Genomic DNA, 13,509 nt, shown 5'->3' with positions numbered 1-13,509 from the left:
ATTCGGCTTTTATACTATGCCATTCTCTATGATTTATTCATAAGGCTTGTACGTAATTAATATTGGATTAGGTTTCGGTGGCTTTCCCTGCGACATTTGGGTTTGACATGGCTAGGGTAACATGACTCGTGGGCTTTGGTCAAGGGAGGTGTAGTTTGATATGTGTGTGAGGTACAAGACATTAATGTGGAGAAAAGACCGCAGTCAGGCTTTGTTGAATCCCACAGCAGGCCTGGCACCAAGTTGGCCTATCCCTGCTCTTTATTCCTGATGTTTAATGGCCTGGAGTAAACCACATCAAAATGTTGCAGTCAGACAGACAGTCCGTAATTAACTTGCACTTTTCATAATAAAGAGACAAATTACCATTCCGATCAGAAGTAAATACTTGGCAACTCTTTTGAGGTTTTAATGACTATTTGCTGCAACTTCAGTCTGGGAAGTGAGTGACGGGACTGCAAAACACTTTAGCATTGTTGCAACTTTATAGTTTAGATAATGAGTAAAGATATTATATTATCAACACTGTTGGAAAGTGTCATACTGTAAAACTTATGGAAAATATTTTGAATTATTATAAATTAATACAAACATCGAAAAGGTAAGAAAAGTAAGACGTGGAGAGGATATAAGTCTTTAAAGCGGACAGGGGAACGGACAAATATTGTTCTTTGGATCATAGTCCAGAAACTGTGTCTGTGTTTGAGCATGTTGGAGAGTTGAATGGAAACATTGTATTATTTCAATGAACAGATTGCGAAACGGAGGCACGAGGAATGGGGAATCTGGATCACAAAACAAACCTCTGCTTCAATATCACATTTTTCAGAATACAATATAAATCTTGAAATATCTTAAAACCAAATACATTTAGAAATTGGAAAGCTATTCTACAGTTTACAGATTAATGGTGAGACCCTTTTAACTTTATAAGTGTGTCTCCTTTTTATTGAGACTACGAGTAACGGGAAAAGCTGCTCTCTGATCACCCTGTGCATACACCTCATGCTGTTAAACACCAGGAGCGCCTCTCAACATTCTTTGCTTAAAAGTAAAATTAAGTAAATCAAGCCTCTCTTCAGTTTGAGTACTCTCTTGTTTTAATAATTCAGAAATGTATCACATATATATGTGTTACATTTTTCATCAGCGATTGAACTGTCCACCTGACCAGTTGGTTTATACCCTCCTGTAACCTCACACGTTCCTCCTTGCTGTGAACCACCAGCTCATCATTGTGTCATCCACAACGTTATTTATCATTCCCCCCAAACTCCATCCCTCCCATTCTCATCATCATCATTTATGAAGTTCACTACTTAGCCTTGATTTTCTTCCCATTCTCTTGTTATTCCTATTTTTGTGAATTTATAGTGAAATGCAGTTGAGGTTTTTTATGAGGGAGCCACGCATTTTATTTTGGACATGAAGCTGAATTCGGCTTTTATACTATGCCCTTCTCTATGATTTATTCATAAGGCTTGTACGTAATTAATATTGGATTAGGTTTCGGTGGCTTTCCCTGCAACATTTGGGTTTGACATGGACCTGGGTAATGTTCTTTGTATCATTCCTGCAATAGTCAGAGCCGAAGGAACTTTCCGTCTGTATGATGAACACGGATTCACAATTTTGTTTGAAAGAGTTCGAGTGATGAGGATAAAGATTCAGTTAACTTCTATATTTAGAATCGTGGCAGAAGATTAAACCGTATTGTAAAGTCATTTTGAATTGGGAACAAATAATTAAAACATGCATCCACATTTCTTCATATTGTAAAAACAGTTTCACATAATGTTCTTAGAGCAACATGGATCTTACAGCTGCTCCTGGGATTGCAGGCAGTTAAATATTTAATGTGGTCTTTTTTGCAGTTGATATAGTTATTATAGTCTATTAATTTATCATCATGTTTTCTATTTTGTTTCATTTACATACAAAAACAATAAAAAAAACTCGCAATTTTCTTTTAAACGAATTTTTGTTTTAAAAGAGCTTTTTAAGGGTAGTTTACAAAAGAAAGGAAAAGTCTATTTCTGTTTTAAAAGGTTTCCTTTATTACACTGCACATGAGTTTTTGCTTTGGAAAGTTAATCAGCTCTTTTTAAAATACGGAGTTGCATCTTCCTTCCGGAGAATCCGACATGTTTTCAGCTCCGGAGGAGACTACTTTCTTCTCGGGATTTATTGAAGAGGAATATTTTTATTGAATTAATTAGCTAAATGGTTGATTTTGTTTACGTTTTATATGTTTGATACGTATATGTATATATTTTTCCATTGTTTTAAACGTTATTGTCTGTAGATAATGAAAGGTAACATCTATATAAATTGTCAAAAGCAATCCTACTTTTATGCATAATGTTATAAAGGCCACATATAAGGTACTGTGAGAGATGGCTAGAAGATTTAGAAAAAAATGCTATCCAGCAAATCAGTTAGATAGTTGGGTAACTGACAGGAAAGATAAGAAGTTAGTTCAAAAGTCTCCGGTGGCTATTCCTCTATCAATATGCTTTTCTGCTTTTAGAACAGCTGAAGGGGATTGTCTTTCTGAGGAAAACGGAAGAGCAATCAATTATTGGACAATTAGAATGATTCTTATGTTCAGCAGCGTTTGAGAAGATTTAGTAGAATTATTACTTCAGTGGACTTTTCTTTCATGGGCATCAACAGGAGATTCTGTGGCAGTGACCGGTAATTGAGGATGGTTTGTTGCTTTCCCTGTGCGAGGATTAAGAATGTTTCGAAACATTTCAAGCACGTTGTTAAAGGTGAGATTGAGTAGCCAAACATTATTGCAGATAATGGCAGGAATGACATTTTTTAGGGAAAGATTAAAACAGTACAGCGTGAACTTCAGAGGTGAGGTAGAGTATTAAAACTAAAACCGTTCAAGCAATACTTTCTTGTTTACTCCCAATGCCAAACTCAACTGGGAAGGAACAAAGGGTGAAAGGAGAAAAATCAATGGCTGAAGAGCTATATGTTATTGAGGGAGTTAGATTTTTGGGCAATTGGAATCTATTTTAGAATAGAAATGACCTGTTCAGAAAAGATTCGTCTAATCTAAACTGGAAAGCAACGAATACCTTAGCTAGGAGATTTGCTCATTCTATGTAGGGAAACTTTATATTGATAGAGACGGCAAGGGGGATATTCCAAGTAGCAGTACACATGGTAGGATGGTTACAGAAGTTTATGAATGTGAGGAGATCACGTCAATTAGAAAAGAAAAACGAGAGAGTCAAGATGATATAGTAATTCTGAAGCACGACATTTCATTCATTTCAAAGTAAGGGGTCTTACAGGGAAGGCTGAGGAACCCAAGGCATGTTTAAGAACATGGAATTGAGACATCATATGTATTACAGAAAATTAGTTGAGAGATGTTCAAATCGAGAGTGTGGTTATGGGAAAGCACAGCAGGTCGGCAGCATGTAAGGAGCAGGAAAGTCAACGTTTTGGGGAAAAGCCGCTCATGTGGAATGGGCTGATGAAGGGCTTTTTCTTGAAACATCGAGTTTCCTACTCCTCGGATGCTGCCTGACCTGCCGTGCTTTTCCACCACCATACTCTTGACTCTAATCTCCAGCATCTACAGTCCTCACTTTCGCCTGAAAGATGTTCAAGACTGGCATTTCAATGTTCCAGATGTGAAGGGTCATAGAAAGGATGGAAACAGACATGCAGCGGGCAGGGAGGAGGAGGCCTGGGATTTTTGATTAAGGAATAAATTATTGCTGTAACTGGGGAAGATATTTCTGAACAATTATCCAGTTAAAATATTCATGAAGTATTAAAAATAAGAAAATAAAGTTGACTCTGAACAGGATGCACTCAATGCTCATTTGTTACAAATTGTACATTGAAAATATATTGGTCGAAATTAAAAATAAGAAAGGAAAGAGCACGTTGATTGTATTGTACCACATGCTCTCCCAAAGTACGAAAGAAATTGTGAAACAAACATAAAGGGAGATCTCGGATATATGTAACCTTACAATAATGGGGGATTTTAATTTTCTAAAAATTCATTAGGACTACCATAGCGTTAACGGGTTGGATGGTGAAGAATTTGTCAAATGCATTCACAAAAAATTCTTCATCAATATGTGGATGATTCTAACAGAGAAAGAGCTAAACTAGGTCTTCTTTTGTGCAATAGGCAGGGCAAGTGACTGAAGTAAACGTGAGGGCATATTTTGGGTTTTGCAATCAAAACTCTATTAGTTTCATAATGGTGATGGAAAATAATAAGTCTTTCATTCATATTTGCTTTAATTGCAGTACCATAAATTTTAATGGCATGGGACAAGGACTTACCAAGTTTAATTGTAGTAGACTGTTAGCAGGTAAAATAATGTCTGACAAATGGGAGGCGTTCGACAGTGTGACGTCGGGAGTTGAGACGAATTGTGTTCCTGTTAGAGTGAAGGGTAATGCTGGTAAGCTTAAGGAACAATGGACAACTACAGTTATTGAGCTTTTATTCAGGAATCAAAGAAAACCTTACTTTAGACATAGACAACTTTATTCAATTTCATCTCTTAGTCAATATAAAGAGTGCGGGGCATTATTTCGAGAGAAATCACGAAAGCAAAAAGAAGATATGAGATAGCATGGACGGATAAGGTTAAGGATAATCCAAAGATATTGTGCAACTACATTAACAGCAAGTGGGTAACTACAGAGAGGGTAAGGCCTCTCAAAGATCATGAAGGATATCGATGTTTTGAACCAATAAGATGGGGAATAAAATCATCCCATTCCCGGTTCAATAGACAGCAACAAACACACATTATTGCCTGCAGCTCACATTCATTCAGCTTGAACTCTATCTGCTATTTGTCAATCTCTTGACCTATTTGTTCAAGATCCTTTTGTATTCTTAGAAACCCTTCTTCACTGTCCACGATGCCACCAGTTTTGGTGTCATCCGCAAACTTATGAACCATGCCTTCGATATTCTCACGCAAATAAATTGCATAAATGGCAAACAATGAAAACTCAGAAACAACCTCTGTGCGACACTGCTGGGCACAAGCCTTCAGTCCGAAAAGCAACCACTCACCATTACTCTCTGTCTACTGTCATTGTACGAATTGAAAGTGCTGGAGAGAACCCCCACAGTTCTGGCAGTATCGGAGCAGAGAAAAATGGAATTAACTCTTTTTGAGTCTAACATAACTTGTTCAGAACAGGTTCATAAAGGACTCGATATGTTAACACTGCTTCTCTGCCCAGATCCTGTGTCATCTGTTGCATTCCTCCTTCATTTTGCACTTTATTTCAGATTTCCAGTTTCTCTAATATTTTGCTTTTTCTTGGTTGCTCTGGATGTTGAACCCGATTATATTTGGACAATATGCTCCATTCCTGTTCCCATCACTCGTGCCAGTGACGCATGTATTACACTGGAGTCTGTTTCTTCTTTAAGTTCTGAAAATAAATGCGTTGATCTCATCAAAGTAATTTTGATTTAAAAGACCTTTTAGAGACAGCTTCACTTGATGAAAAATTAGGAAAAGTTTATTAATTATGATATTGTCTGTGCGTTTTATGACGATGCTTGTCTCCTCAGTCTCTGAACATTTTAAATATATTTCTCTGAATAAGTACAATGAAGGTGGTTGTCACGCAGCCCATCATCTCTGTACCAGCTCGGTATGAGCTGTATTCTCACACTTACTCTGCTGTAACTCACTATAATGAAATACATTTTGTTATCTATGTCTGTTTTTATTTCTGAATATCCCATCCAGATATCAACAATCTTAACAACCTGTACAACCTGTGATTAAACAGTCGATATATAAAATATAACTGTGTACTTCACATTTAAAATTGCCCAATTCCATTCACATTGTTGTTCAACATTCCATAAACCAGGGGTCATCTGTTATCTTGCTCTGCATTGCATTTCATTCCATTTGTCAGAAAAAGTGATGGCTGAATACTAGTGACTGGGAGATAATGCTGCACTCCCCTCACGTCACCTCAGCCTCTGGCCGCAGCCTTTTCTGTCTCATAGCCATGACTTTTAATAAACAAAGTTATTATACATTGCTATGGTCAGGCCCAACCCGTCACAACATTCTGAAGCAAATAGCCCAGTCTGCAGTATTGACATTTCTTGAAGGTAAGTGTATAGTGGATATTCCCAGAGTGAATTAGTTGGTCTGACAGTCGACTTTTAAACCAACAGAATGCATTTGCAATAATAAGGAATGAAACACAACGAACCGAAAATACCGTACCTGAATAATTCATCCTTTCCAAAACTGACAGGATATCTCCAATTAATGATGCTGATCCAAAATACTTGCAACAATCCTAATAAACAAACCCCTGAGCACAAAGAGTAAACATTTCACCAAAAAAAACTTATAGGTTACAAAGTCAGAGGGCTGAAGGAGGGGGAGAGCGTCCAGTTTCAACACTGAACCTGACTCAACTAACCCTCGAACTGAACTGACCTGTACAGCTGGAGAGCTGGCCACATCCCCTTGAAAGTGCCAGTTTTTTAAAAGGCTTGAAAGCCCTCTGTCCGAGGCATTATCTGTTAGGCAAAAAAACAAAGGACCCCAATGAAGCATTCAATATTGAGACATGTTGGAACCTTGGGATGTTTAGAACCTCTCTGAAAAAAATCACGGACAACATAACCTTATAAAGAGACACCCTGTGTGACAAATCCCCCAATATAAATACAAATCTACAATATCCAAAGATGGCATCAGTTTTCAAAACCACCAAAAATAGTGGTTCATACTCTAAAATGCGCATGTACATTTGTTTACAATAAACATGCGAACAGGCACAACTCCATCCAGATTCAGTGTGTGGAACTTCCATCACTGAGTGTCTCCATTTGCATTGGCAATCACTTTTTCAAGACCTCCACGTGCACAATTTTCAAATTGAATGGCTGTAACAACAGGCCCCATCTAAACAGTCTCGCATTTTTGTCCTTAAATTTCTCCAAAAAGACTTCACTGGGTGATGATCAGTGTAAATGGTTGTCTCTGATACGTTGCTGGCAACGTTAACACTGAAATGTTGTTGTGCCAACACAAAGCTTACAGTCTCTTTCTCAACTGTTGAATATTTCTTCTAATGAACATTCAACTTCTTGGAGAAATACCCAATAGGTCTTTGTGTCATCTTGTCGATTTCCTGCAGGAGCCCAGCACCGAAATCCACACCATTCACATTTAAATCCACCTTGAATGGTTTTGCATAATCTGGTGTGTCTGATCGTGGGCAGTGGTTACCACATATTTCAAATTCCGCCAAATGCCTTCTGACAGTCCTCTGTCCACTGAAACTTCTTGCCTTCCTTTAACAATTCAGTGAGTGGAGCAGTCACACTGCAAAAATCAGGTACAAACATTTGATAAAATCCACTTACTCCCAGGAACTGTTTCTTTTGTGAACGGTATGGGAAATTCCCCAATTACCTTCACTTTTAAATCTCATGGTACCGTTTATCTATGGCCAATAGCACGGGCAAGGAAGGTGACTTTTGCTTTGGCAGATTCACTTTTCGCTCAGTTTGCCAACAAGCCTGCCTTCCGAAGTCGATCAAACAAGTCCGCTAGATTCTGTAAGTGTTCCTTCCATGAGTCAGTAAAAATCACAAGGTCATAAATGTAAACCACAGGTTGGATAATCCAGCAATTTATTGGTTAGTCCCTGAAATGTGGCTGGCACATTTTTCATACCAAATGTGAGTTGCTTGTCCCACATTTGCAACACAGTCTTCCAACCATGGAACTGGGTATGCATCAACGTTTTTAACTGCATTCAAGTTACGTTAGTCCACACATAATCGTTGGGTAAAATTTGGCTTTGGCACCATGACTATTAGTGATTTCCAGTCACTCTAACACATGTTGATTACGTCACCTTAGAGCATGCATTCAATCTCCTTCTGAACCTGTGCCAACCTTAGAGGATTATGCGTGTTGAAGGATGTTGCTTAATCGTAACGGCATCTCTTATAGCTACATTATGCACAATTAGGTGAGTACTTCCGAGTTAATATTTGCATATCTCCCTATGTGATAGTAATACCACTTTCTGGCCATTTCGATTTTTCTCAGAAAGGTAACTCAATCATTTATCCCAATTTTAGACAACTACCTCATTGTCCACTTTAATTTGCGGAATGTCCGATTCAGAATCCTCGGAAATTGCTTTTTCCTTCGGTGCCGTAATCATTAACACCTAGTTCTCTGGCTTTCCTTACCTGTCAAAGTACCTTTTGAGTCTATTCACATGACATACGCTGTGAGATTTCTTTCTTTCTGGAGTCCCTATCAAGTAGTTACCCTCACTCAATATCCGTTTCACCTATAACTGGAAGTAACAGTAATACCTTATCCCCGATCGCAAAATTGCAATTTTTAAAATTTCCTATCCGCTTCCTGTTTTATTGCATGCTGCAATACTTTCAAATGCTGTCTAGCCAACTCCCCAGCGCTATTAATTGTTCCTTAGGTTTTGAGACCTAGTCCAAATGTGTGGCCTTTGAACTCTGATTTACTATTTTCTCCTTAATTAATTTTAATGGTCCTCTCACTTAATGTCCCGAAAATAATTCCAATGGAATGAATTTGCTCTGTTAATTTGGGGCTTCCCTGATCACAAAAAGTGCAAATGGAATTCCCTGACCCTAATCATCTGGATAATCCTGATTATAAACCCTCAACATTGTCTTTAATATTTAATGTCACCTTTCTAGCGCTCCCTGCAATTTTGGATGGTATGTGGTAGATTTGAATTACTTTATTCCTAAGACATTATCGTGATAAATTAGATGTGAAGTTTGAAGCTTGGTCTCACTGTATCTTCATTGGTAGTCCGTATCTATTTTTTATTTAAAAAAGAGTAATTCCTTTGCAATTCTTTTAGCTGTGTTACTGCACCTTGGGATGGCCTCTGGAAATCTAGTCAATGCATCCATTATTGTTAACAAAAACTGATGCCCACTTTTTTGTTTATGGTCGGGGACCTAGCCAATCAATAAAGACTCCTGTAAAAGGTTCCTCAAATGCCGGAATAGTTAAGAAAGGTGCAGGTTTTATTATCGCTTGTGTTTTTCCAATTACCCGACATGTATGAATCATCTGGCAAAATTTAACTACATCCTGTTGCAGTCCAGGCCAGTAAAATGTCTCTGTATTCAGTCTGTTTTTTCATCACTCCTAACTGATGCACCATTCGCATCACCTCCTTTCTGTACCCCATTGGCAATATGATTTGATGAATCTCTTCCCATTTCTCATCTCCTTGAATATATGTTAGTCTCCATTTCCTCATTTGGACATCATTTTTAAGGTAATAACACCTAGGGATACATTGAAATTTCCTAACGTATATGTTTTTTTGATACAACTGCTTTAAACTTTTATCTTTCTTCTGTGACTCAATTAGTTTAGCTGAGCAAAAAATATTTACATGATCACCTATTTGCTCCTGTTTTGTCTCAACTTTCTGATGGAACAAGGTATCTGCTCATGCCACTTAAGATTCCTTATCTTTACGTTTTTGGTATTTTCTGTTTCACCTGGTGACATTGGGACTTTATTACCCACAATCAGTAAAGTTTCCAGGATAAGATTCCTACATTGATTCAGTTGCCTGCATATCCACTGGCTTTTCAACGAGAGTAGCAATAATCCAACCACTGAATCAGCTATATTTTCTGCAAGAATAAATTTTATTTCTGGAGCTGAGAGTTTGTCCAATACCCCTACCACAATTTCCCCACACTTTTCTGGACACGCTATGCTCACCTTACATACTTCTGCACCTTTTTCTCATGGTGAATTCATTCTAGCAGTACCTTTTCTGGAAATAGTCCTTCAGGAGTACATATCTCCTGACCTTTTCACAGAGGATCCTGTGTCTCTTAATGTTGCATCCTCTTTACCTGCCCTATGTGAATACAAATACCCTTTGCAGGTATATTTTCTCAGCAGATCTGACAGACCTGGCACTTCGTCCTTAACAAACCTCCAATCAGCTTGTACACTCTGATGCAGCTTTCTAGCTTCCACTGTGCTTCCTGTTACCACTCCGACAAAACTCCCAGACTTATTTTTTTCCTGCATCTGTGTTTTTTTTCTGTACCCACCAAACAGTGATTTCATGTATCCTAATTTGTTGCAATGAAAACGCCAGAGCTTTTTATCATCTTTGCCTCCTTCACGTATTGCCTTTTTACCCTGTGGTCAGTTCTTCACTGAGATCTATATCTCCCTTTCTACGTGGGGATTTCTCTTTGCCACAATTTCTATCCATCATGGACTGAAACTGATTCTGGAAGCCAAAACAAGTTTTATAACAATAATCACTAGTCATAATCATCAGCCACTTCAGCTGCCAGTTTTGCCTGTATAACTCTATGATCTTCCAAATGAGTTTGCACTATGTGAAAGCTTAAACTCCTCCAAAGTAATTGTCTCTCGAAGAGCATCGTATGTTTGCTCTCTTTTTAAGCTCTTATCCATCTATCAAAATTACTTTGTTTGATCCTTTCAAACTCAATATGGGTTCGACCAGGATTCTTCCTTAAATTCCTCACATTGTCTGTAGGCTTTTGGCACATGCTCATATGTATATTTTCCTCTCCTCATACTCCCCAGATCCCTCCTCTGATATTGTTGCGCATACCTCACTAGCTCTACCTACAAGTTTTGTTTGGGTCAACAAAACCTACATGGTCACTGGCCACTGAAATTCTTTAGCCACTTTCCTACTCATCAAATTTATGCAAGTTGTGAATATACTGAAACACGATTCTCACCAGGCTTTGGACGACAATGGGATTGCCCATCCTCAGTCCGTTCCTCACTAAGCTTACCTTCAGCCTTCATCCTCATCCTTTAACGCTGACTTTCCATTCTAAGTGTCCATCTCTAAAGCTCAGGTGGTTACAGTATTGCAAATGAACAACACAGCATAATCATGTAGCCTGCGATAAGAAAACGTCCATAATTCTCCCTCACAACTAACTTCACGAGAGCAATTGGTGATGCGAGATGTGATCATTAGCCAGCAATGTCAACATTCAATTCAATCCAGTGGTTATTTTGAAATGAAGGTCGAATTCTGAAAGATATTATCTGGATCTGTTTGTGCAGTGACTGTGATTGATGTCAGTCTCCATGGATCCTAATTATGTCACTGGATGGTTTTCCTCTTTTATTTGTACGGGGCCTCTTCCAATGCTTTATCCCATTATTGCTGCAGATGCATCATCTGCAACACTGACAAGGATCAGCAGTTGCAGAAACAGGGAGAGGAGAGATCAAAATCTGAGAACCAGAGACTGGAATATTCCAACAATGGACCAGAATCTGAGAAGAGTAGACTGGAATGTTTCAACAATGGATCAGAATCTGAGAGCATTAGACTGGAATATGCCAACAACGGATCAGAATCTGAGAATGGTAGACTGGAATGTCGCACCAATGGTTCATAATCGAAGAGAAATAGACTGGAATGCTGCAACAATGGACAGAAGTTTATCTTTGGGTCTTCTCTATTTTTCCTGGTATTGGTACATATTGCCAGATCGGATATTAGGTGTACTGTTGATTATTCAGGCTGCTTACTATCCCATGCTCGCTATTGTTGGTGTTCCTTGTAAGTCTCCCCATCTCTATCGATTTATTAATCCCATAAGCCATGGTGAACTTCAGTGCTATTTCTGTTATCTATGCTTAGTAAAGACTGAAACTATTGTCTTCAGTTTCAAATGCAAATACATTCATTCTCAACAAATTTCAGAACCACCCACACTCCCGCCCTCACAAACATCTGAGAACAAGACTGTTCACAATCCCGAAGTACCTATTTTCCCCAAATTGATTTATGTCTTGATTTCTCTCCATCACAAAAGCTATCCACTACCAACTCCATGATATCCCCAGACCCCATCTTGACGTCAGTGCGGGTGCTAAATAAGCCATTATCTATACCGTGGTAAAAGTTATACTTTACGGTTCCTGTTCTCTTCTAATCCGTTACAAATGTTTCCATCAAAATCTTGTTCTTGTCTGTAAAGTAAATTCATGACAGGGACACTGTGTCAGAGTAGTAATGTCGCTGGCCACGTAATTCAGTGGCCCAGGTATCTACACGATGGACGCTGTTTCAAATCCTATCTCAGATTATGACAGACCTTAAATTCAAATGAGAGGAAATGGAAATAAAAGCGAATTGCTCTCCCCGATGTAGACAAGACCACATCAGGACAACCTAATGCAGTAAACTAGGTTAAAGGAGAGGCAGGTGAACCTCTGTTTCAGCTGGAAGGACTGTTTTGGGCCTTGGATGAGGTGAGGGAGGTGTGTGCCAGCAGGTGATGTATATTATGTTTCATCTGCAAGTGTCAGTTGCCTATGGGGATTGACTGGTTTGGTGGCGAGTTTGGCACGAACCAAAATTAGTGAAGGGATCAGCCCTTGTGGAAGATGTGCCAGGTAATGGGATCCAACCTAGATTACTGTATCTGCCATTCCTGATGTGGTCTTCTCTCTATCGGGGAGACCAAATGTTTACTAAGGGGAATGGTTTGCTGAGCATCTCAGCTGGGCCTGTAAGGTCTGACCTGACCTCCCAGTCACTGCCTATTTCAATTCCACCTCCTACTCCCATTCCGACATGGCCATCATTGACCTCCTCCATTACCACAAAGAATCAAAGCACAAATTGGAGGAACAACGCTTCATATTCCACCTATGTAGCCTACAGCCGGGGGTCTCAACACTGAGTTCTCCAATTTCTAGTAACCTCCCTTCCAATCGCCAAACATTCCTGCTTAGCCCCTCCCCTTTCCATTCCTTTGATCAACCCATCTTCCAACTGTCAACTGGATTCATTCTTCCCATTGGCCAACCCGGTGGTACCCTCTACCTGTGTTCCCCAACACAACACACCGCCTCCTCCTACTTCCCCACCTCGCCTCTTTATCTGTACACACCCCTGCCCCCACCCCCAGACATGAAGAAAGGTTATACCCAAGATATGGACTTTTTCTCCTGATGCTGCCTGGCTTGTGGTGTTCTTCCAGTCTTCTGAATTCCAACATTTGTAGTTTTTTTTTAAAAAATCTCTTCTTCCGTAATAGGTAAGAGAGAGTGAATGCGCTGTGCCTCTACTTATCCAATAGCTTCTATGGGCTGAATGGCATTCTCATATTTCTGTGAAACCAAGCTTGGGTAGCTGAATGAGCTCCTCATTCTTAGTCCTGTGGAAATGTTCAGGGTCCAGCAGTGTTGTTACATGAATGTTGCCTACACATTAACAGCATGAGTTTGAATGTTATCCAGGTTTTGATGTTTTATGCGATCTTTTCTGAGCATCCTCACTTCTGATCGAATAACAGAGGGTAAGACGTTGCTGAAGCAGCTGAAGATGTTAGAGCCGAGGAAGCTACTCTGAGATCCACCCACAGAGATATCCAGGGACTGAGAGGATTGATCTCCACCAGCC

The sequence above is a fragment of the Chiloscyllium punctatum genome, chromosome 21 (genome assembly GCF_047496795.1).
Source record: "Chiloscyllium punctatum isolate Juve2018m chromosome 21, sChiPun1.3, whole genome shotgun sequence".
Lineage (NCBI taxonomy): Eukaryota > Metazoa > Chordata > Chondrichthyes > Orectolobiformes > Hemiscylliidae > Chiloscyllium > Chiloscyllium punctatum.
This window is presented reverse-complemented; position numbering follows the sequence as displayed.